Genomic DNA, 23,179 nt, shown 5'->3' with positions numbered 1-23,179 from the left:
GATATAAATCAATGTGTTAATGTGTGCTTGTAGTTCCAGAGATTAGATACATTAATTAAATGTAGAGGAAAGGAAGAGCTTAGAAATTCATATTATATCAATGGAAATCCTGAAACAAGTTTGCTGCATTAATTTAGTAGGTGTTCCCTAAGAAAAGAGTCCTAAGGTATCTAAGGAGGTGTCAACCAGCTCAGGCTGAATAACCACTATCATTAAATCCAGAAAACATTAAGAACTAGTCTCACAAAACAATTTCCATAGATTCTAGTATCTTTATTTTGTAAAGTTATTTGAGAATTATGATTAATTTTCATTTTCAGTGAACCTAATATACTCTGAATATGTATATACACTTTTAAAAATTTTATTATTTTTTACTTTAAATTCATGTTAGTTGACATACAGGGTAGCTTTGGTTTCAGGAGTAGAATCCAGTGATTCATCACTTACATATGACACCTAGTGCTCATCCCTAAAAACGCCCTCCTTAATGCCCATCACCCATTTAACCCATCCCTACCCACCTCCCCTCCAATACTCCTCAGTTTGTTCTGTGTTTTTGAGTCTTTTATGGTTTCCCTCCATCCCTATCTTTATCTTATTTTCCTTCCCTTCCCCTGTGTTCACCTGTTGTGTTTCTTAAATTCCACATGTGAATGAAATCATGATATTTGTCTATGACTGACTTATTTTGCTTAGCATAATGCCTTCTATCTCCATCCACATTTTTCCAAATGACAAGATTTCATTCTTTTTGGTCACTGAGTAGTATTCCATTGTGTGTGTGTGTATGTGTGTGTGTGTGTGTGTGTGTGTGTGTGTGTGTACCACTCTTCTTTATCCATTCATCAGTCGATGGACATTTGGACTCTTTCCATAATTTGTCTATTGTTGATAGAAATGCTATAAACATTGGGGTGCACATGCCCCTTCAAATCAGCATTTTTGTATCCTTTGGATAAACACCTAGTAGTGAAATTACTGGGTCATATAGTAGTACTATTATTAATTTTTTGAGGAAACTCCAAACTTTTCTAGAGTGGCTGCACCAGTTTGCATTCCCACCAGCAGTGCAAAAGTGTTCCTCTTTCTCTTCATCCTTGCCAACATCTGTCATTTCCTGAGTTGTTAATTTTACCCATTCTGATAGGTGTGAGTTGGTATATCACTGTGGTTTTGACTCTTATTTTCCCGATGATGAGTGATGTTGAACATCCTATCATGTGTCTGTTAGCCATCTGGGTGTCTTCTTTGGAAAAGTATTCATGTCTTCTGCCCATCTCTTCACATTTTTGGGGTGTTGAGTTTGGTTAGTTCTTTATAAATTTTGGATACTAACCCTATATCTGATGTTCCATTTGTAAATATATTCTCCCATTCCATCAGTTACTTTTATTTTTTTTTAATTTTTTTATATATGAAATTTATTGTCAAATTGGTTTCCATACAACACCCAGTGCTCATCCCAAAAGGTGCCCTCCTCAATACCCATCACCCACCCTCTCCTCCATCCCACCCCCCATCAACCCTCAGTTTGTTCTCAGTTTTTAACAGTCTCTTATGCTTTGGCTCTCTCCCACTCTAACCTCTTTTTTTTTTCCTTCCCCTCCCCCATGGGTTTCTGTTAAGTTTCTCAGGATCCACATAAGAGTGAAACCATATGGTATCTGTCTTTCTCTGTATGGCTTATTTCACTTAGCATCACACTCTCCAGTTCCATCCACGTTGCTACAAAGGGCCATATTTTGTTCTTTCTCATTGCCATGCAGTACTCAAATGTGTATATAAACCACAATTTCTTTATCCATTCATCAGTTGATGGACATTTAGGCTCTTTCCATAATTTGGCTATTGTTGAGAGTGCTGCTATGAACATTGGGGTACAAGTGCCCTTATGCATCAGTACTCCTGTATCCCTTGGGTAAATTCCTAGCAGTGCTATTGCTGGGTCATAGGGTAGGTCTATTTTTAATTTTCTGAGGAACCTCCACACTGCTTTCCAGAGCGGCTGCACCAATTTGCATTCCCACCAACAGTGCAAGAGGGTTCCCGTTTCTCCACATCCTCTCCAGCATCTATAGTCTCCTGATTTGTTCATTTTAGCCACTCTGACTGGCGTGAGGTGATACCTGAGTGTGGTTTTGATTTGTATTTCCCTGATAAGGAGCGACGCTGAACATCTTTTCATGTGTCTGTTGGCCATCCGGATGTCTTCTTTAGAGAAGTGTCTATTCATGTTTTCTGCCCATTTCTTCACCGGGTTATTTGTTTTTTGGGTGTGGAGTTTGCTGAGCTCTTTATAGATTTTGGATACTAGCCCTTTGTCCCATATGTCATTTGCAAATATCTTTTCCCATTCCGTTGGTTGCCTTTTAGTTTTGTTGGTTGTTTCCTTTGCTGTGCAGAAGCTTTTGATCTTCATATGGTCCCAGTAATTCACTTTTGCTTTTAATTCCCTTGCCTTTGGGGATGTGTCGAGTAAGAGATTGCTACGGCTGAGGTCAGAGAGGTCTTTTCCTGCTTTCTCCTCTAAGGTTTTGATGGTTTCCTGTCTCACATTTAGGTCCTTTATCCATTTTGAGTTTATTTTTGTGAATGGTGTGAGAAAGTGGTCTAGTTTCAACCTTCTGCATGTTGCTGTCCAGTTCTCCCAGCACCATTTGTTAAAGAGGCTGTCTTTTTTCCATTGGATGTTCTTTCCTGCTTTGTCAAAGATGAGTTGGCCATACGTTTGTGGGTCTAGTTCTGGGGTTTCTATTCTATTCCATTGGTCTATGTGTCTGTTTTTGTGCCAATACCATGCTGTCTTGATGATGACAGCTTTGTAGTAGAGGCTAAAGTCTGGGATTGTGATGCCTCCTGCTTTGGTCTTCTTCTTCAAAATTACTTTGGCTATTCGAGGCCTTTTGTGGTTCCATATGAATTTTAGGATTGCTTGTTCTAGTTTCGAGAAGAATGCTGGTGCAATTTTGATTGGGATTGCATTGAATGTGTAGATAGCTTTGGGTAGTATTGACATTTTGACAATATTCTTCCAATCCATGAGCAGGGAATGTTTTTTCCATTTCTTTATATCTTCTTAAATTTCCTTCATAAGCTTTCTATAGTTTTCATCATACGCATCTTTTACATCTTTGGTTGGGTTTATTCCTAGGTATTTTATGCTTCTTGGTGCAATTGTGAATGGGATCAGTTTCTTTATTTGTCTTTCTGTTGCTTCATTATTAGTGTATACGAATGCAACTGATTTCTACACATTGATTTTGTATCCTGCAACTTTGTTGAATTCATGTATCAGTTCTAGCAGACTTTTGGTGGAGTCTATCGGATTTTCCACGTATAATATCATGTCATCTGCAAAAGTGAAAGCTTGACTTCATCTTTGCCAATTTTGATGTCGTTGATTTCCTTTTGTTGTCTGATTGGTGATGCTAACACTCCCAACACTATGTTAAACAACAGCGGTGAGAGTGGACATCCCTGTCGTGTTCCTTATCTCAGTGGGAAAGCTCTAAGTTTTTCCCCATTGAGGATGATGTTAGCTCTGGGCTTTTCATAAATGGCTTTTATGATCTTTAAGTATGTTCCTTCTATCCCGACTTTCTCGAGGGTTTTTATTAAGAAAGGGTGCTGGATTTTGTCAAAGGCCTTTTCTGCATCGATTGACAGGATCATATGGTTCTTATCTTTTCTTTTATTAATGTGATGTATTACGTTGATTGATTTGTGAATGTTGAACCAGCCCTGCAGCCCAGGAATGAATCCCAACTGATCATGGTGAATCATTCTTCTTATATGCTGTTGAATTCGATTTGCTAGTATCTAATTGAGAATTTTTGTATCCATTTGCATCAGGAATATTGGCCTGTAGTTCTTTTTTTTTTACTGGGTCTCTGTCTGGTTTAGGAATCAAAGTAATACTGGCTTCATAGAATGAGTCTGGAAGTTTTCCTTCCCTTTCTATTTCTTGGAATAGCTTGAGAAGGATAGGTATTATCTCTGCTCTAAACGTCTGGTAGAACTCCCCTGGGAAGCCATCTGGTCCTGGACTCTTATTTGTTGGGAGATTTTTGATAACTGATTCAATTTCTTCGCTGGTTATGGGTCTGTTCAAGCTTTCTATTTCCTCCTGATTGAGTTTTGGAAGGGTGTGGGTGTTTAGGAATTTGTCCATTTCTTCCAGGTTGTCCAGTTTGTTGGCATATAATTTTTCATAGTATTCCCTGATAATTGCTTGTATGTCTGAGGGATTGGTTGTAATAATTCCATTTTCATTCATGATTTTATCTATTTGGGTCATCTCCCTTTTCTTTTTGAGAAGCCTGGCTACAGGTTTATCAATTTTTTTTTTTCAAAAAAAAAAACAACTCTTTGTTTCATTGATCTGCTCTACAGTTTTTTTAGATTCTATATTGTTTATTTCTGCTCTGATCTTTATTATTTCTCTTCTTCTGCTGGGTTTAGGCTGCCTTTGCTGTTCGGTTTCTATTTCCTTTAGGTGTGCTGTTAGATTTTGTATTTGACATTTTTTTCTTGTTTCCTGAGATAGGCCTGGATTGCAATGTATTTTCCTCTCAGGACTGCCTTTGCTGCATCCCAAAGCGTTTGGATTGTTGTCTTTTCATTTTCATTTGTTTCCATATATTTTTTAATGTTTTCTCTAATTACCTGGTTGACCCACTCATTCTTTAGTAAGGTGTTCTTTAACCTCCATGCTTTTGGAGGTTTTCCAGACTTTTTCCTGTGGTTGATTTCAAGCTTCATCGCATTGTGGTCTGAAAGTATGCATGGTATGATTTCAATTCTTGTATACTTATGAAGAGCTGTTTTGTGACCCAGTATGTGATCTATCTTGGAGAGGGTTCCATGTGCACTCGAGAAGAAAGTATATTCTTTTGCTTTGGGATGCAGCGTTCTAAATATATCTGTCAAGTCCATCTGATCCAATGTATCATTCAGGGCCCTTGTTTCTTTATTGGCCGTGTGTCTAGATAATCTATGCATTTCTGTAAGTGGAGTGTTAAAGTCCCCTGCAATTATCACATTCTTATCAATAAGCTTGCTTATTTTTATGAGTAATTGTTTTATATATTTGGGGGCTCCTGTATTCAGCGCATAGACATTTATAACTGTTAGCTCTTCCTGATGGATAGACCCTGTGATTATTATATAATGCCCTTCTTCATCTCTTGTTACCACCTTTAATTTAAAGTCTAGTTTGTCTGACATAAGTATGGTTACTCCAGCTTTCTTTTGACTTCCAGTGGCATGATAAATAGTTCTCCATCCCCTCACTCTCAATCTGAAGGTGTCCTCAGGTCAAAAATGAGTCTCTTGTAGACAGAAAATAGATGGGTCTTGTTTTTTTATCCATTCTGATACCCTATGTCTTTTGGTTGGAACATGTAGTCCATTTACATTTAGTATTATTATAGAAAGATATGGGTTTAGAGTCATTGTGATGTCCGTAGGTTCCATGCTTGTAGCGATGTCTCTGGTACTTTGTCTCACAGTATCCCCCTAAGGTCTCTTGTAAGGATGTTTTAGTGGTGACAAATTCCTTCAGTTTTTGTGTGTTTGGGAAGACCTTTATATCTCCTTCTATTCTAAATGACAGACTTGCTGGATAAAGTGTTCTCGGCTGCATATTTTTTTTCTGTTCATCACATTGAAGATCTCCTGCCATTCCTTTCTGGCCTGCCAAGTTTCAGTAGAGAGATCGGTCACGAGTCTTATAGGTCTCCCTTTATATGTTAGAGCACGTTTATCTCTAGCTGCTTTCAGAATTTTCTCTTTATCCTTGTATTTTGCCAGTTTCACTATGATATGTCATGCAGAAGATCGATTCAAGTTATGTCTGAAGGGAGTTCTCTGTGCCTCTTGGATTTCAATGCCTTTTTCCTTCACCAGATCCGGGAAGTTGTCAGCTATGATTTCTTCAATACACCTTCAGCACGTTTCCCTCTCTCTTCCTCCTCTGGAATACAATTATGAGTAGATTATTTTTCTTTAGTGCATCACTTAGTTCTCTAATTTTCCCCTCATACTCCTGGATTTTTTATCTTTTTCTCAGCTTCATCTTTTTCCATAATTTTATCTTCTAGTTCACCTATTCTTTGCTCTGCCTCTTCAATCCGAGCCGTTTTTTTCTCCATTTTATTTTACAACTCTTTGATAGCATTTTTTAGCTCCTCCTGGCTGTTCCTTAGTCCCTTGACCTCTGTAGCAAGAGATTCTCTGCTGTCCTTTATACTGTTTTCAAGCCCAGCGATTAATTTTATGACTATTATCCTAAATTCACTTTCTGTTATATTGTTTAAATCATTTTTGATCAGTTCGTTTGCTGTTGTTATTTCCTGGATGTTTTTCTGAAGGGAATTCTTCCGTTTCATCATTTTGGATAGTCTCTGGAGTTGTTCAGGACGGTGGGGCACTTCCCCTGTGCTGTCTTGAATAACTTGTGTTGGTGGGCAGGGTAGCAGTCAGACCTCATGTCTGCCCTCAGCCCACCGATGGGACCACAGTCAGACTGGTGTGTGCCATCTCTTCCCCTCTCCTAGGGGCGGGATTCACTGTGGGGTAGCGTGGCCCGTCTGGGCTACTTGCACACTGCCCGGCTTGTGGTGCTAGGGATCTGGCGTATTAGCTGGGGTGGATTGGGGAGGTGCATAGTGGCGGGAGGGGAAGGCTCAGCTTGCTTTTCCTTTGGAGATCCGCTTTGGGAGGGGCCCTGTGGCACCAGGAGGGAGTCAGACCCACCAGAGGGATGGATCCACAGAAGCACAGCTTTGGGTGTTTCCCTGGTGCAAGCAAGTTCCCTGGCACGAATTGGTTCCCTTTGGATTTTGGCTGGGGAATGGGCGAGGGAAATGGCACTGGCGAGTGCCTTTGTTCCCCGCCAAGCTGAGCTGTGTCCTCCAGGGCTGAACAACTCTCCCTCCTGTTGTCCTCCAGCCCTCCCATTCTCCGAGCAGAGCTGTTAGCTTATAACCTTCCAGATGTCAAGTCCCGCTTGCTGTCGGAACACACTCTGTCAGCCCCTCCACTTTTGCAAGCCAGACTCAGGGGCTCTGCTTGGCTGCTGGGCCACCCCTTTGCCCCGGCTCCCTCCCACCTGTCCGTGGAGCGCGCACTGCCTCTCCGCCCTTCCTACCCTCTTCTGTGGGCCTCTCGTCTGCATTTGGCTCTGGAGACTCAGTTTTGCTAGTCTTCTGGCGGTTTTCTGGGTTATTTAGGCAGGGGTAGGTGGAATCTACGTGATCAGCAGGACGCGCGGTCAGCCCAGCGTCCTTCTACACAGCCATCTTTCCAGGATTCTGTCTCAGTTTTTAAGAGTTTCTTATGCTTTGGCTCTCTTCCAGTCTAACCTCTTTTTTTTTCCTTCCCTTCCCCCATGTGTTTCTGTTAAGTTTCTCAGGATCCACATAAGAGTGAAACCATATGGTATCTGTCTTTCTCTATATGGCTTATTTCACTTAGCATAACACTCTCCAGTTCCATCCATGTTGCTACAAAGGGCCATATTTCATTCTTTCTCTCCAATGATATATTTCAATACCAAAGATTTAATATGAGATTGTTGGTTCCCCCCACTTGGGGTAATCATAATTCTGTAGGTCTCTGTAGTACAGAATAACTTATAACTTCTAACATGAAAATATTTGGTTAATAGTTTTTAATACATTTCGTGCTAATTAATTAAAGGTTACAGTGGGTCAGGGTGGACTTGAATGAGGAACTCCATATGTACCAATTAAATTATACTGTACCAACTAATTATATGGATGAGTTACCTGAATATTTTCCTATCAAAATCCCCCAAGTTCCTTCTTTTCCTCTTGTCCCCTACCCACCCATAATTTGTAAAATTGTTCTTACTTCTATATCATATTACTTACACTGTGGAATCATTATTTGTTTACCTCTCTCTCTTTCTTCCTTCTTTCCTTCCTTCCTTCCTTCCTTCCTTCCTTCCTTCCTTCCTTTCTTCATCTTTCCTTTCTTTTTTTTTCTCCTGTTTGTATTTCCTCTAATGTTTAAAACAAGTACAGGAACAGAGTAGGCCCATAATTCAATAAAAGGTCATTAAATGAATGAAAGACAAGAAGTTGAAACTCCACTTCTGTATGTGGAGATATTTTTGGGTATGGGTATCTAAATAACATTTCTCAAGCTATAATGTGTAGAAGATTATTTCATCTTCCTATTTACTTAATTTTTTCCAACTATTTGTAAATGCACAAGTGCACCTATTAAAACCCAAATCAAAATTTTATATTAGCAATTGAGAGAGGTCATGTTCTTACTCTTTTTTAAAGCCAAATAGGAAAAAAGCCAAATTAAGTCATGCAGTAAATTATCTAATTATTGAGCTTGAGAAAATGATGATTTTTTGTGGAAATTTTAATGTCAAAATTCCCCATGAAACAGTCTCATATTAGTAGTCTGATGAGAAGACCAGTATGTATAAGATTAGGAAACTTAAAGGAACAGAAGTTGCATGCTTTGAAAAACAAGATTTTTGTTTGAAATATGGCAGATATGGGAGTAAAGCAAATATCATCTAGGTTCTCATATATGTAACTATAAAGAGGCAAGAGTCTGTACTAATGTTACAACTATTGCACATGAATAAGTTTTATAAGAATCCACTAGAAAAGGGAATCTCTAGTTAGGTTCCTCTGATATCTAAAAACACATAAATATAAAATAACCAGATAATACAAGAAAGAAGACAAGGAAAAGGAAGGAAGGAAGGAAAGAAGGAAGGAAGGAAGGAAGGAAGGAAAGAAAGAAGGAAGGAAAAAAAGAAGAATTAGGGCAATAGAATAGAAGATTGATGGTCTAATAAAATGAAGTACATGTTTGACCTTTTTTTAGCTTTCAAAATATGCTTTTCAGGAAAAAAGAAAGTAAAAATGTAAATAAAAAAGAATAAAAAAGGGAACAGAAAATAAAAATCCAGAAAATTCATCTATAAAATTCCATTCTCCTTGTATGACAATAAATGGTCTTAAAGTGTTAAAAATTAGTTAAAAATTTTTCTCTGTATTACCCTGATTGAGAGAATATTGACCAAATGTAGCACAGGGAGAAACCCCTGGTAGCATAAAAATGAGGTGTTTCTGTTCAACCATTGCTCTTCTGTACATCATCATTAAATGAAAAAGAGATGCCCATTTTTTTCCTTCCAGTCTCAGCAGGTGCAGAACCCACACTGAGAGTCACAATATTTGGGGCAAAAAGCCAAGATCCAAAAGGCCCAAATTTCTGACCATAGGCCTAGGGTTACAGAGGGTTACAGCTTTTCTCTAACAAAAAAAATTCTCTTTAAAAGAAAAATACAAAAAAAATACTTATTACTAGCTGAAAATTTGACTTGAAACTCTAAGAATAAATGTGAGCATGGAACTATTTTTCTTTTCTCCTCTAGTCTTAGTACTGGACTAGAAGTATTTGAGTTGCCTATTCCCTTAAGTATACTTTAAGTTTCAGGATGGCAGGGACCCTGTTGATCTTGTTCACTGCTGTCTCTCAGTGCCTAAAGAAGTTATTGATACAGAGTTGGTACACAACAAATATTGGTGAAGGTCAGTGACAAAGTAAGTCCAGTGGTCTTGTGGCCCCTTGTTCTACTTTTTTGGGGGGCCTTCATTAGATCTCAGTTTACTCTAAGGGCAGCAGTGGGAAATTAAGAGGGCATCTTTTTTCATGGGCTTGTCTTATTACATCAGTTTCTCGTAAGAGAGAAGGAAGAAGATGACAATTCAAATAATTCAATAGCAAATTCAAAACCAAAAGATTTCTGGCTTTAATTAAGTTCTATTTAGAATTCATTTATCCCATTCACTGAAAGCCACACCTCCTGGTTCTGTTGTTGAATTTTATTCCTGAAGGGTTATAGGGCCTGTGAAAAGGTGTAAAGCCTTGAGTTTTCTAGAGGTTAGAGTGTTCACCACTTAGTCTAAACCAGACCACATTTAATAAGATTTTTGAGTAGGCATACTTACTCTGAGGCCTAGTAGGTATGATAAATGTCCTCCTACTTGAAGTACAATCATTTTCTATCATTTCATTAATGCCTTACTTCTCAAATTGTGTAAAACATACTCCAAATACCAATCTTGGAAAAAAAAATAAATGCTTGTTTCCTGAGAAGAGTACTCAGGAAAAGAATATCAATGCTCATAGTTAGACATCAGCAGAAATGCACTCAAAGTCCTTCCCCCCTGATGTCTGCTCTGATTACTTAGTACAGGTACAGTATTTCTATAATCATGATACATTTTCTCTATTGCAGAAATACCTGTGCTAAATGCAAGGTGATATTTTAAGCCAAAAAATTTTTTTCTGGGTTTATATGTAGATGATATAATTCTGCAGAAGCCCTTATGGATTTCTTAACACATATTCAACAGTGGTTGGAAACAAAGTAGCATGAAATGATAAATGCAATTCTTAGCATGAATTCATTTGAATCCAAGAGTGACCTTAATTTTCCTGTTGGGACCCTAGTTTTCTGGTTCTATTGAATAAACTCTATGGATCACATTTGTGAGGATATTCTAGATATTAAAAGGATCTTTTATAGAAAACCAAAACTTACCATGTTTTCATATATTTTAACATCAAAATGATAATTTTAATTTAGTATTTCATTTAGTTTTTTAAAAAAATTTAATGTTTATTTACTTTTGAGAGAGAGAGAGAGAGAGAGAGAGAGAAAGAGAGAGAAACAGGATGCAAGTGGGGAGATATAGAGAATGAGGGAGACACAGAACCCAAAGGAAGCTCCAGGCTCTGAGCTGTCAGCACAGAGCCCGATATGGGGCTTGAACCAATGAACCATGAGATCATGACCTGAGCCAAAGTCAGACGCTTAACCAACTGAGCCACCCTGGGGCCCCTTTAATATTTAATTTAAAATACACTATACATCAAAGAGTTTGGAAATGTTTTGACCCCTCTAATTGAAAATTTGATAAGAAATAGAAAATATTATTTAAGTGTGAGGACTCAGGGCAGTTTCTGTATCATCTGTACCTGCCATCTCACCATGGTAAGGCCTATGGTGTGAAAATAGGATAAGAGGAGAGCAAAAATAAGGATGGGAAAAGAAAAATATAGTGTGAATACAGATTTCCAGGAATTTCACTAATAAAGAACTTCGAGGCAGTATATTCAATGGGTGAAAAGAGAGAGTAACTTTATGTCGCATACAGGTATGTCTATAAAAAAGTAGACTTTTTTTTTTTCTCCAAGGACGTCTATAATAAAAAGTGCTATGTGTAAGTGAATAAGCATAATGATCATAAAAACAACAGCAATAACAGGAACATCTACTACAATTTATTGCATGCTTACCATGTGCCAGGAACTATGATAAAAGATTTCTATGACTGATCTTATTGGCAGCATTCAACTGCATACTGATAGAGCTAAAATAGGTTGTGTTCTCTCAATCTGTTCTCATCATTGACCCTCACACATAGACATACAGCTGGTGCACCTCAGGAGTTATAGTGATAGAGACTTTGTATACAAAATAGAAAGTAGAAAAATGTGAGAGTTTTGTAAAATGGTGACAATGAAAAATGAATTATATGTATTTGCCTATCAACTTAATGTCTTTTGCTTACCTACATCCTCTGAGGTGAATAAATACTCTCAATAGAATTGAGGAGGTAGTGAGTGAAGTTGGGTATCAGCATATAACAATAATAGAGGGAAAGAATGAAGGAAATGATAGAGGGTATGGAGGAAAGCAGAGGAGGAGGAAAGACGCAAAGCTCAGTGTGGACTCAATAAGAAATATTCTCTTCAGATTCAAAGTTTGACCATTGTTATTATGGAGTTAGGGTTTTGCTTTCATATCCTCTTTCTTGGTCACAGTGCATGGACACTAGAACATGTTCACAAAATCCTGGTAGTATCTGATGAAGGAAAACTTCAACTTTTAGTATTTGTGAGCCCTGTTCTTGGGTTTCTGGGATAGCTATACTTCTACTAATGTCAGAATGACTTCATCAAACTTCAAAGCATGAGCTCTATTTCTGCTCTGAGCACACACTGTACATCTGCTTCTTTAGCAAATGCCCTGAAAGAAACATGTCAAACTAAAGATAAGAGTAAAAATCTCCCTATGTTCCATTCCCATACCTCTGAATCCTGCAACCTTGTACATACAAAAGCATAAGATAATCTTTGTAATTTTCTGAAATGTCCTTCATCATGATGATTTGTAATCTTAATGTAACAAATATATATATATATATATATATATATATATATATATCCCTGTATTTAACATTCCTTTTCTGTAGCACTCTCTTCTTTGAGAAGATTGTGTATACCTAGCAGATGTCTTCACTTGGGCTCAAATGAAACTCTTTCCTTCAAGAACAAATTCTAAAAGATTTGTTCATTCTGCATTGACATATCATAAAAACAGATTCATTTGAAAGTAATTAATTAATTGAACTTTACAAGAACTTATTTCTTCCTCAGGTGCTTACTTTCAGATCATAAAGGGCATTCTATAGTTCAAAGATTCTTATAGAGTTAAATTTTGAAATAAACCACCCAAGAACTTTTGAACCTCTTTATTCAATGACAAGATTCCCTAGTGCAAATCGGTTCTTGAATTCATTTAATGATCTATGCTATGAAACTTCTCATTTATTTCATATATATTATTTGCCAAAAGATAACTTCTTTCTGTCGCACTTTTAGAAGAAAACATTTCCAAGCCAATAACACAATGCTCAATTTGAAGTTAAATTCAGCAAAGAACTTATATGCACAACATGACAGACCTTTGCTGATATTTCATGTATGGCACCAAATGGCAAAGGTGCAAATAAATCAGCCCTTTGATCTACACTTTAAAAGCAACAGGGTATCTTTGTAGACTCAAACTTGAGTAGTCATGGAGGCAAAACAGAACAAAACCAAACACCCACTAGAATTTACCTGTTAGGATATATCTGACTCCCTTCCTGTTAGACGGTTTTCTCCCTTATGATTCTTTTGTGCAATTTCAGAAATGTGTCTCCAGCTTTATAAATCTGAAGAGAAAAATCAGCACCTCTGCAAATTAACTAGTGCAAAGGAAAATGAAAGAAACATCTTTCTTGATATTTGACTCGCTGAAAATTCAGATTCTTTAAGTCTCATGCCCTACAAAAGAAACGAGTTTCACTATGCCATTCCATATACATCTCAATGGCCTGAAGTCTTTTCTCAAAGCAGAACAGGTACCTGAAGAGTTGAGATGTAACAGCATGGGTATCTCCCCTGCCTCTGAAGCAGAGACCAAATGTAGGCAGTAACCAAAGTGATTTAACTATGTATCATTGGGAGTAAATACTGTCAGTCTTCAAAACCATGAAAAACTTTGTTGTCTTCCCACTGAAATGTGAATGACTGCTGAACGCTAAAGTATTTCAAGAAAGAAAATGAAAGAGAGAATACACTATCAGAGGAAGTGGTGCATAAAATAGAAAGTGTCAAAGACTCCTGGGAAACGTCCCAGCTCTAGGGCAAAGGAAAGAGAAAACTGCATTTTGTTTTGTTTTCTGTGGGTTTTTTGTTTGTTTGTTTGTTTTCTTGTTGTTGTTGTTGTTGTTTTGTAGCTGTATTCACGGAGTCAGGCAGAACTACTTTAATTTTAAAACACCCCTTAGTACCCAAAGAGCCTATGTTTTCCAGCTTGTAAAACTTCGTAAACAAACAATTCTAGAAAGATTCAAGTGTTCTTAATCACACAGCTGATTTACAGGACTGGTTGACTGTAATGGAGAAAGTATCATCTTGTAAGCCTTAGGGTATCTCAGAGTCGGGGAAAATCACGAAAGAGTCTTTTATTTCTATGTTTCTTATTCTTACAAGGAAGGTAGGGCTAAGTAAAGGAAAGAATGCAAGAAGCCTGTACAGAGGGGGACAAAGCATGAAACACAGTTCCCTGACTTTTATTTTCACTCTGCTGGTTTTTCTTTCATTACTCAAATATATATCAAACTTGTGAATATTTATGGTCTTTTTCCCTGGTTAGGAAAACCAGCTTTATTATGGAAAGTGAGAATTGTCTGCTGAAATTACAAACAAAATGAAATGCATTCTAAATTCCTTACAGCTAATATCGTTATGTAAACTTTCCTTCAATGGTAGGCAAGAATATATTCAAAACACACTAAACTTAAAATGTGAATAAATAAATATTCCCCAATACAGTGAACTCTAGTGCTTCAGCAGGACCCTTTTGATAGCAAGCAGTGGAGGACAGAAATGGCTGAACTCAAAGCAGATGAGAATTGAAGTGGTCAGTAGGGGAATCAGCTCAGGAGAAAGCAAACCCCAAGTCAAATAAAATGAGCCCTGCAGAATTGTCACAATGTTATGGAAACTGAATGAGAGTCTTTAGAAAGGACTTCTTTTTTTAAGCTTTTATGTAAATTCCAGTTAGTTAACATATAGTGTTATATTAGTTTCACGTGTACAATATAGTGATTCAAGACTTCCATACAACACTCTGCTCATCACAGAAAGTGCACTCCTTAATCACCATCAACTATTTAAGCCATCTCCCCACCCACCTCCCCTCTGGTTACCATCAGTTTGTACTCGATAGTTAAGAATCTGTTTTTTGGTTTGCTTCTTTTTTTCCCCCTTTTTTGTTTGTTTAGTTTCTTAAATTCCAAATATGAGTGAAATCATATAGTATTTGTCTTCGTCTAACATATTTCACTTAACATAATACTCTCTAACTCTATCCACACCATTGCAAATGGTAAGATTTGACTATTTTTTATGGCTGAGTAAATTCCATTTATCTTCTTTATCTTCTTTATTGATTCATCAGTAGATGGACCCTTAAGCTCTTTCCATAATTTGACTACTGTAGATAATGCTGCTATAAACATCAGAGTGAATGTATCCTTTTGAATTAGTATTTTTTTTATTCTTTAGTTAAATACCTAGTAGTGCAATTGCTGGATCATAGACCAGTTCTATTTTTGACTTTTGAAGAACCTCCAAACTATTTTCCAGAGTGGCTGCACCAGTTTGCATTCCCACCAACAGTGTAAAAGAGTTTTCCTTTCTCCACATGCTTTCCAGTATCTGTTGTTGCCTGTGTTGTTAATTTTAGCCATTCTGGCCAGTATGAGGTGATATCTCATTGTAGTTTTGATATGTATTTCCCTGATGATGAGTGATGTTGAGCATCTTTTCATGTGTCTCTTGGCCATTTGGATGTCTTCTTTTGAAAAACATCTATTCATGTCTTCTGGCCATTTTTTGACATCAGCCATATCAACTTCTTTCTAGATAGGTCTCCTGTGGCAAGGGAAACAGAATGAAAAAGAAAGTATAGGGACTACATCAAGATAAAATCTTCTGCACAGTGAAGGAAGCAACAAACAAAGCTAAAAGGCAACTTATTGAATGGGAGAAGATATTTGCAAATGGCATATCCAATAAAGGGATAGTGTCCAAAGTATATAAAGAACTTATGAAATTCAACACCCCCCCCAAAAAAAAAACAAGTAATCCAATTAAAATGGGTGGAAAGGACTTATAATCCAAGTGTTTTTTTCCTCTGTGTAACAAATCTCAAAAATGCTACAAGAGGTGGCATATTATCTTTCCCCCATTTGCCTTTCTGTACCTTCTCTCACCGATGTGATAAACAAAAACTCTTTAATGTATTTTAGCTGCAGATGTCTTTTTGCTTGTATATCTCAAAAGGAACAGCTAAAAACATGCCAGAGGCACAGCTTGTCCTGCAGGTTTGTACTTTTATCATCCATTTTAGCAGATGTATTTGTACACATTATATTTCTGTACCATAGTTTCATCCAGAAGGGATTTTAAAGGAATGCATGTTGTGTCAAGGGAACCAAGAGCAAATTGGACAAAATGAAACTAATTTTATCATGCACAGGATGTGGCAGCTGCAGGAAAAAAGGAGTCACCACTGAACCATAAGTTTGTAAACCCCAAATCACTCATTTTGGAGATTGTTCACAGTTTACATTGAGAATGCACTGATGGTGCCCTCTGCCCTTTCATAAAAGTACCATGACTTCTTGATTTGTTGCTTTGGCCTTGAATAAAACTGGAATTCTCTATACTTAAGCAGCACCTTTCATCTGACAGGCTAAATCCCCCTTACAACCTCTGGTTCATTAACTCCCATAATACCTTCCTGAAGTGACGTGTAAACCCTGTGGTTTATAGATGGGGTAACAGAAAAGTCACAACACAGTTAGCTGACTCCCTCAGAATGTTATGGATATATATTTTTCCACAATAGCAATTGATTATAGAGCTCTAGGCTCCGAGGATGTAGACATAATAATTCTCAGGGAAGTGCTCTGTGAACCTGAAATACCACTGAAATGGCATGCATGCATCTTCAGGGAACACTATTCTGTATTACCTTTATAAGGAGGAGTCTTTAACCATAAGCATGAGGTTGACATTACTGCATCTTAAAAATACTTTCCCGGGGTGCCTGGGTGGCTCAGTTGGTTAGGTGTCTGACTTAAGCTCAGGTCATGATCTCACAGTTCGTGGGTTCAAGCCCCACATTGGGCTCTGTGCTGACAACTCAGAGCCTGGATCCTGTTTCAGATTCTGTGTCTCCCTCTCTCTCTGACCCTCCCCTGCTCACGATCTGTCTCTCTGTCTCTCAAAATGAATAAAAGTTAAAAAAAATACTTTCCCAAGCAGAGCCTGGCATCAATACAAGCAAGAGGATCTAGAATCTTCAGTCTGATCAGCATAAATAGGCAGAGGAAGAGTCTAGGAGCATACCAGGTCATGGCATGGGTGTGAAGTTAGAACACAATCCCAGACGCAGAATCTGAGACAGAGAGCAAATATTCAGAAAAGATTCAGGAAAAAAAAAATAAGAGTTGTTATCTTAAATACCAAACCCAGGGAGCAAGCCAATTTAGGAACCAATGGAAGCAGGTCTTTATTAGAGACGAAAGAAGAGAGTCATGAGATAAGCCATGTGCATTCCTGTTCTAACCTCTGTGTGGTTTGAAAAATGCTGCATATATAGTGGTTTGAAGACTTTTGGTCTCTGATGTCTTCAATGTCATTATCATCATCATTGTTTTCCTCATTAACTGAGTAAGAAAAAAATCTTTATGATTCTCCTCCCCATGGTCTAGATAGTAGGCTATACAACTGTAGACCAAAGTGAGAAAATTCAGCTCTCTTTATATGGTAATAGAAAAAGAAGAAGAATGCATGCCTCCTGCTGATCACTTATTAGGTACTTTACCTCTCTGGAAGGTGCAGCAACATTCCCTTAGCACCAACACTTTTGAAGTTTAAGTTCTCCACAGCAGAGAAATAAGTTCTAAACTGGAAGCTGTAGATAGGTTCTTTGGAGAGAAATTTGTCCTACTGCAGCCAAAAAGAATAGTGAAATTTCCTTATCTTTAGAGAAAACACATTCCTTTTCAAGGGTGCAGGTGTGTGTGTGTGTGTGTGTGTGTGTGTGTGTGTGTGTGTGTATGAGGAGACAGAACAGAGAAAGAGAAGAATTAAGCTCATCATTAATATGCCAGAGAGGGCATTATAGAAATGGCTACTGAAGATAACTTCTGCTAGAGGGGACAAGAGTGTTTATCATGATTGTTACCCAGATGTAATTAATTTCATTTCACATGTATGAGCTCTTTGTCCTCACCTCAATATTGACTGCCCATAAGGTGAGAAATCTATGAATATATAGAGGTAAAAGCTTTATCTGAACCCAGGGTTTTATCTGGCACTGGAATGAGTATAAAAATCACCAAATTTCCAAATTTAGTTTTACATGTGTGAAGCTTTTCAAAAGGACAGAAGTTGGTGCTTATAGGGGACTGAAGCAGTTTATGCTGCTCCTATTTTGTTGTGCTGTTTGGTTTGCATTTATGAAAGAGTCATTTGAGAGTGATTTAGAAAAGTTATGTCTCCAGTGTCACAGTGTTGCTTCTTATGGCATTTGACATCTTAATAACATTCTGGAATAGGTTCAAACTCAAGCACTGCACCACACTGGAGCAGTCCTCATACCTTGAGTTCTTACTAAAAAGATCAAAACCTTCTGACTAGTCTTATCAGTGACATGGGTGTTTACTACATGGCATCTAGGTTACTTTTTTCTTCATGCTCTATATAATATGGTTTATTTGAGTGATAAAGTAAATGAAATATTTTCTTAAGTAAATTTCAACTGAAACAGGAATTAAGTGGGGTTTAATTACAAAATTCTTTTTAGCAGTGAACTCTTATTGGCCTCCAGCTGCTTACATTGTTTATGTTATTACTCTTCCAAATCCTTGCTTGACTCCTGCCTTTCTGTGAAAGCTTGAAGTGATTCTCTGAAAGGGGCAGCAGAGCAGTGTATCAACAAAAGAAAAGTGTTGGCAGAAATTTCCCACTTACTCTCATCTGTTTGGTCAAGTGTTGTCAGGTGTTCCCGTAATTGTCATATTTAGAGTATAGTTGTCTGCATTTCTCATTATTTTTATTAAAAGACGATCCACTAACAATGTAATGATTCTTGAATTTATGAAAAATGAAATCATAGTTTGTTATACACTTAGGAATTTAGGTTCAAGGGCATAACGTATTTGAAATGAAAATTTGTGATGTAAAGTACAAAAAGCAATGATAACAAAACACAGATGTCTTACAGAAATCAACTTCCTTTCTATATCTTATTCTCCTGTATCCCATTCCCATCATCAGACTTTTTCTTTTTTTTGAATTTTTAATGTTTATTTATTTTTGAGAGAGAGAGAGAGAGAGAGAGAGAGAGAGAGACAGCTGGGGAGGGGCAGAGAGAGAGACACACACAGAATCTGAAGCAGGCTCCAGGCTCTGAGCTGACAGCACAGAGCCTGACACAGGGCTCGAATCCACAAACCATGAGATCATGACCTGAGTTGAAGCCGGATGCTTAAACCACTAAGCCACCCAGGTGCCCCCCCATCAGACTTTTTAAAATTATTTCCTAAAGTAGTTGGATTTCAGCAGACAGGTGCTATAATTTCTTTCCCAAGAAGGTTTATAATGGGTTTCACTTTCTCCAGCTAAATCTTAACGATCCATTTTTACATTATCAGTTGCTAACACTCCCAGCAGCAGAGCCTAAAATATCCTAACTGGCCCTATGCTCACAGTTGCACACTGGCTATACACCATTAAGGTGCTGAGATACCTCTTAGTGCATTGTGGGTCTGTAGAATCTACAGAAAAAAAGGAACCCACAGGAGCATGTCTAGCCTATTGTTACAGAACAAATTACAAGGAGAGCCCTTTGAGGCCTTTTCTTCCTCAATATTCATGTCTAAATCAACACAAACTCTGAAATGACACTTCTGATAAGTTGGAAAACTGTGAGTTGTCTATAGTGAGCAGTACCCTGGAGGGACTGCAAAGTTAAGAGCTTTTAATCCTAAGGAGAATAGAATATTGGAATTCACTTTGAAAAATCAAAATCTCCAGATTTTACAAGTCACAAACATTTAGATCTTTAGACTTGATTGTAAAGTACTAGAATCCTCATGATTTTACTTCATCTATGTAGTTCACTTACTTATCTTCGTAGTTATTTACTTGCTCTAAATTGAAGGGACTATCACTTTACAAAGCCATCCTTTGCTACCAGATGACGCATGCATTCTGGCAACCATAGTAATGGGGTGTCTATTCCAATTCAGGAAGGATTCTTCAGAGGAAGCAGATTTACTAGCATTCCAGGTATTGCACTTTAAGAGACTGCCATGAAGTACAGCATGCTCTGCAGTAACATGCTATGTGTGTAAGTCCTTGAGCAACCAGATGGGCCTGGGATGTTGCTAGTGTAAGGCTGATTTGAATATGTGTTACAGAAAAAGTGATGAGCAAAGCACCCAAGACCAGATATGCATACTTAAAAAAAAGTTTATTTGAGAGAAAGAGAGAGAGAGAGAGAAAAAAGGGGGGGGGGGGAGAGAGAGAGAGAGAGAGAGAGAGAGAGAGAGAGAGAGAATCCCAAGCAGGCTTCATGGTGTCAGCACAGAGCCCAGCCGGGGCTCAATCTCATTAACCCTGAGATCATGACCTGAACTGAAACCAAGAGTTGGACGCTCAATGGATGGAGTCACTGAGGCACCCCAGGATATGCATACTTAATGCATGCATATTTGTTCATCCCCATCAAGACTCTCCATAAGGAAAAGAGGCGAGATTTCTTTCTTTTTCTTGTGTATATGTGTCCATGCTAATATATTAAATGATTTCTTAGAAGCTTATCAGAAAAAAGTACAAAAAAGAGCACATCTCAAAATTAAAATTGATTAAAAAATTAAAATAAAAATCCTAAGTGATGGCACCTTATTTTAAGGGGAAGGATTTTTACTTTACTCAAAATGAAATTCTTGAATCATTTATATATTTACTCATTCATTCATTCCATAATTATTTTTTAAGTTTATATATTTATTTTTAAGTAAAACAGAGACTGTGATAGAGGGAGGGGAGGAGAGAAAGAGAGAGAGAGAAAATCCCAAGCAGGCTTTGCACTGCCAGCACAGAGCCCAACGACAGGCTTGAACTCACAAAACCATGAGATCATGACCTAAGCTGAAATCAAGAGTCAGGTACTCTACCCACTGAGCCACCCAAGATCCCCAGCATTCACTCGATAATTATATGTGTTTAGAACAGGTACTAGGTTAGATGCAGGAATTATTGTTGGGAACAAAAATTTTTAAGTGCCCTGTCCTTATGAGGTTTACCTTCTAATTGTAGAAACAGATAATAAATAAGTAAACAGATAAATACACAACTTGAATGACAGACTGTGAAAATGACAGGACTTAAAGTAGGAGCTGGAGGTAATTTGTAAACTGAGAAGTAAAGAATGAGAAGGAGCCAGATTTACAAAAGTATAGGGAAGAACATTCCAAATACTCATAACTGACCTGAGGAACAGGAGTTGGTAGTTTCAGAGATGATAAAGGAAGCCTGAATGTAGCAGAAATCAGGGTCATAGTCCAGATATCCCAGAACTGCATTTCAGAAAGGTATACCAAAGGACAACATGAGAAAGGAAAAAGTTTTCCTCCACAATCCATACACAGGGCCATCTGTCCCTTATCTTATTATGAATTTCTCATCTATAAATTGACTAAAACCATCCTGAACTAATTTATGACAGCTTATATTGCTTTTTAAGGTGAATGAGCTTCAGTAGTTAAATACCTGCAGTTTAGAGTAATTTTTCCTTTCTATTTTCCTAAAATTGACCTCTGTGAGTCTTTAAAAAGTTGACTTTTACTTCTTAATGCTCTGAGACATGTGATGTCTGCTTTCATCTTTTCTACACGATGTAGAATTTTTCTTACCTTAGAAAAATTGATCTTGAATCTTAATATCGTCCAATCTGAAGACTTTTGATCTTTTTTAGTTTGTTATTATTGATTATGTCCTCTATCCCCTTAATATTCTACAGCCTGTAGACTTGACCTCCACATAAGATGAATTGGTATAGAGTGTGTAGTGGAATCTTAGAGGTCCAAAAGGCATCCATTCCCCCAAACACTTGTCCCCTTTAACTCAACAGTTCACATACAACATTTACCTTTGTGACTTCTTTGGATTAAGTGACTGAAAACCCTTATTTGCAAAGGAACCAAGATGGTGAAGAGCATGGAAGCTTTTTTGGGTCTGAAGTCCATGAAATAACAGTCAGATCAACACTAAACCATCCTGCACACCTAGAAAACTGATTTGAGGACTAACACAATAATCTGCACAACCTGATGCACAGAACACAGCATGTACATGACACAGAGAGGTGAACTACAGGAGAGAGAAGCCACGGAGGGCACAGAGCTGTTTTTTGTTTTTTTTTTTTGTGGAGAGAGGACAGAGATGGGGGAGGGTATGGGAAAATAATCCCCCGCCCCCCCAAAAAGAATCTGTAGAGAAAATGGAAAAGTGGAAACAGCTGTAGGGATTGAATTAAAAGGGAAAAAGGAGAAAGGAGAGGGTTTAAATTCCATTAAGACTCTATAAACAGTGGAAGTGCAGAATCTGAAACACTGCAGCTTGATACCTGGCAGTGCTCTGGTGAGAAAGACAAATCCCCAGGAGAATAGTGAAGTCTGGGGCTCCTTGGGCCACATGGGGAGAGGCGGTTCCCATGCTTGGAGGACATTTGGTAGAGGCTGTGCAGCCCCGCCCCACAGGCAAAGGCCCCAGTGAACCCCAGAGAACAGCCACATTTGCTGGTGCTGGAACAAGGTCATGAAGGGTGAAGCCTGGTGCCAGATGTGTGTTGTGATTTTCCATACTCTCTGAAACCCTGCTGCTACACAATTGCATGAACTTTTTCTGGGGTGGGCTGGCACCCAGCCACAGTCCCTGAGCAGCAGCAGCAGCAGCAGCAGCAGCAGCAAGATCTTGCGAATGTCCCTGGGTGTGGCTGGCACATGGCCATTGCTCAGAGAGACCCTCCCGGAGAGGGGAAGAACAGGTCAGAGCTGCAGCCCCTCAGAAGTAAGGTGTTGGGAAAAGCAGCCATATCTAAGATAAAATTCAGGAGGGAGGTGACTCATGGCAACCTGACAGCTTAGTCAAGGACAGAGTAAAAGTGGGAAGCAGATGGAAGCTGGAGACAAAGAACAGGTGCACAGTTACTGATCAGGGAGAACAGAGTTCTGATACTAGACACTAGGTAGCTGGGCAAGGCCATTTTCATCCCTCCCATGTATGCTCATGCACCACTACAAGTGCCACAACAATCCACCCCAGTAAGCTAAGCAGTGCCATCTAGTGGCGAAGGGAGCCGTTACACTAAGCCCCACCTTACTGGTCCAACCTCGGTCTTCAGGAATACAAGTCTCTCCACCTGCTTAATTTACAGACGATAAAATGCTTCACAGTTTGACTTCTAGGGGAAAATTATGTAATTTCAATCTTATTTCAGTCTGTTCGCTGGTCCTTCAATTCAATTTTCTTTTTTTTTTGGCATTTTCATTTTTTTTTCTTGAATACAGAAAGACAAAAATTATTTTATTTTCAATTCTTTAAAAATATTTTTCTTTAATATTTTCTACTATATTTTTTACTTTTTGTAAATTTTTCAAATTATATTTTCCTTCCTTCATTACATTTTATTGTATTT

This window comes from Felis catus, chromosome X (genome assembly GCF_018350175.1).
Source record: "Felis catus isolate Fca126 chromosome X, F.catus_Fca126_mat1.0, whole genome shotgun sequence".
Classification (NCBI taxonomy): Eukaryota; Metazoa; Chordata; class Mammalia; order Carnivora; family Felidae; genus Felis; species Felis catus.
The sequence above is the reverse complement of the archived record's forward strand: the minus strand, read 5'-3'. Positions refer to the sequence as shown.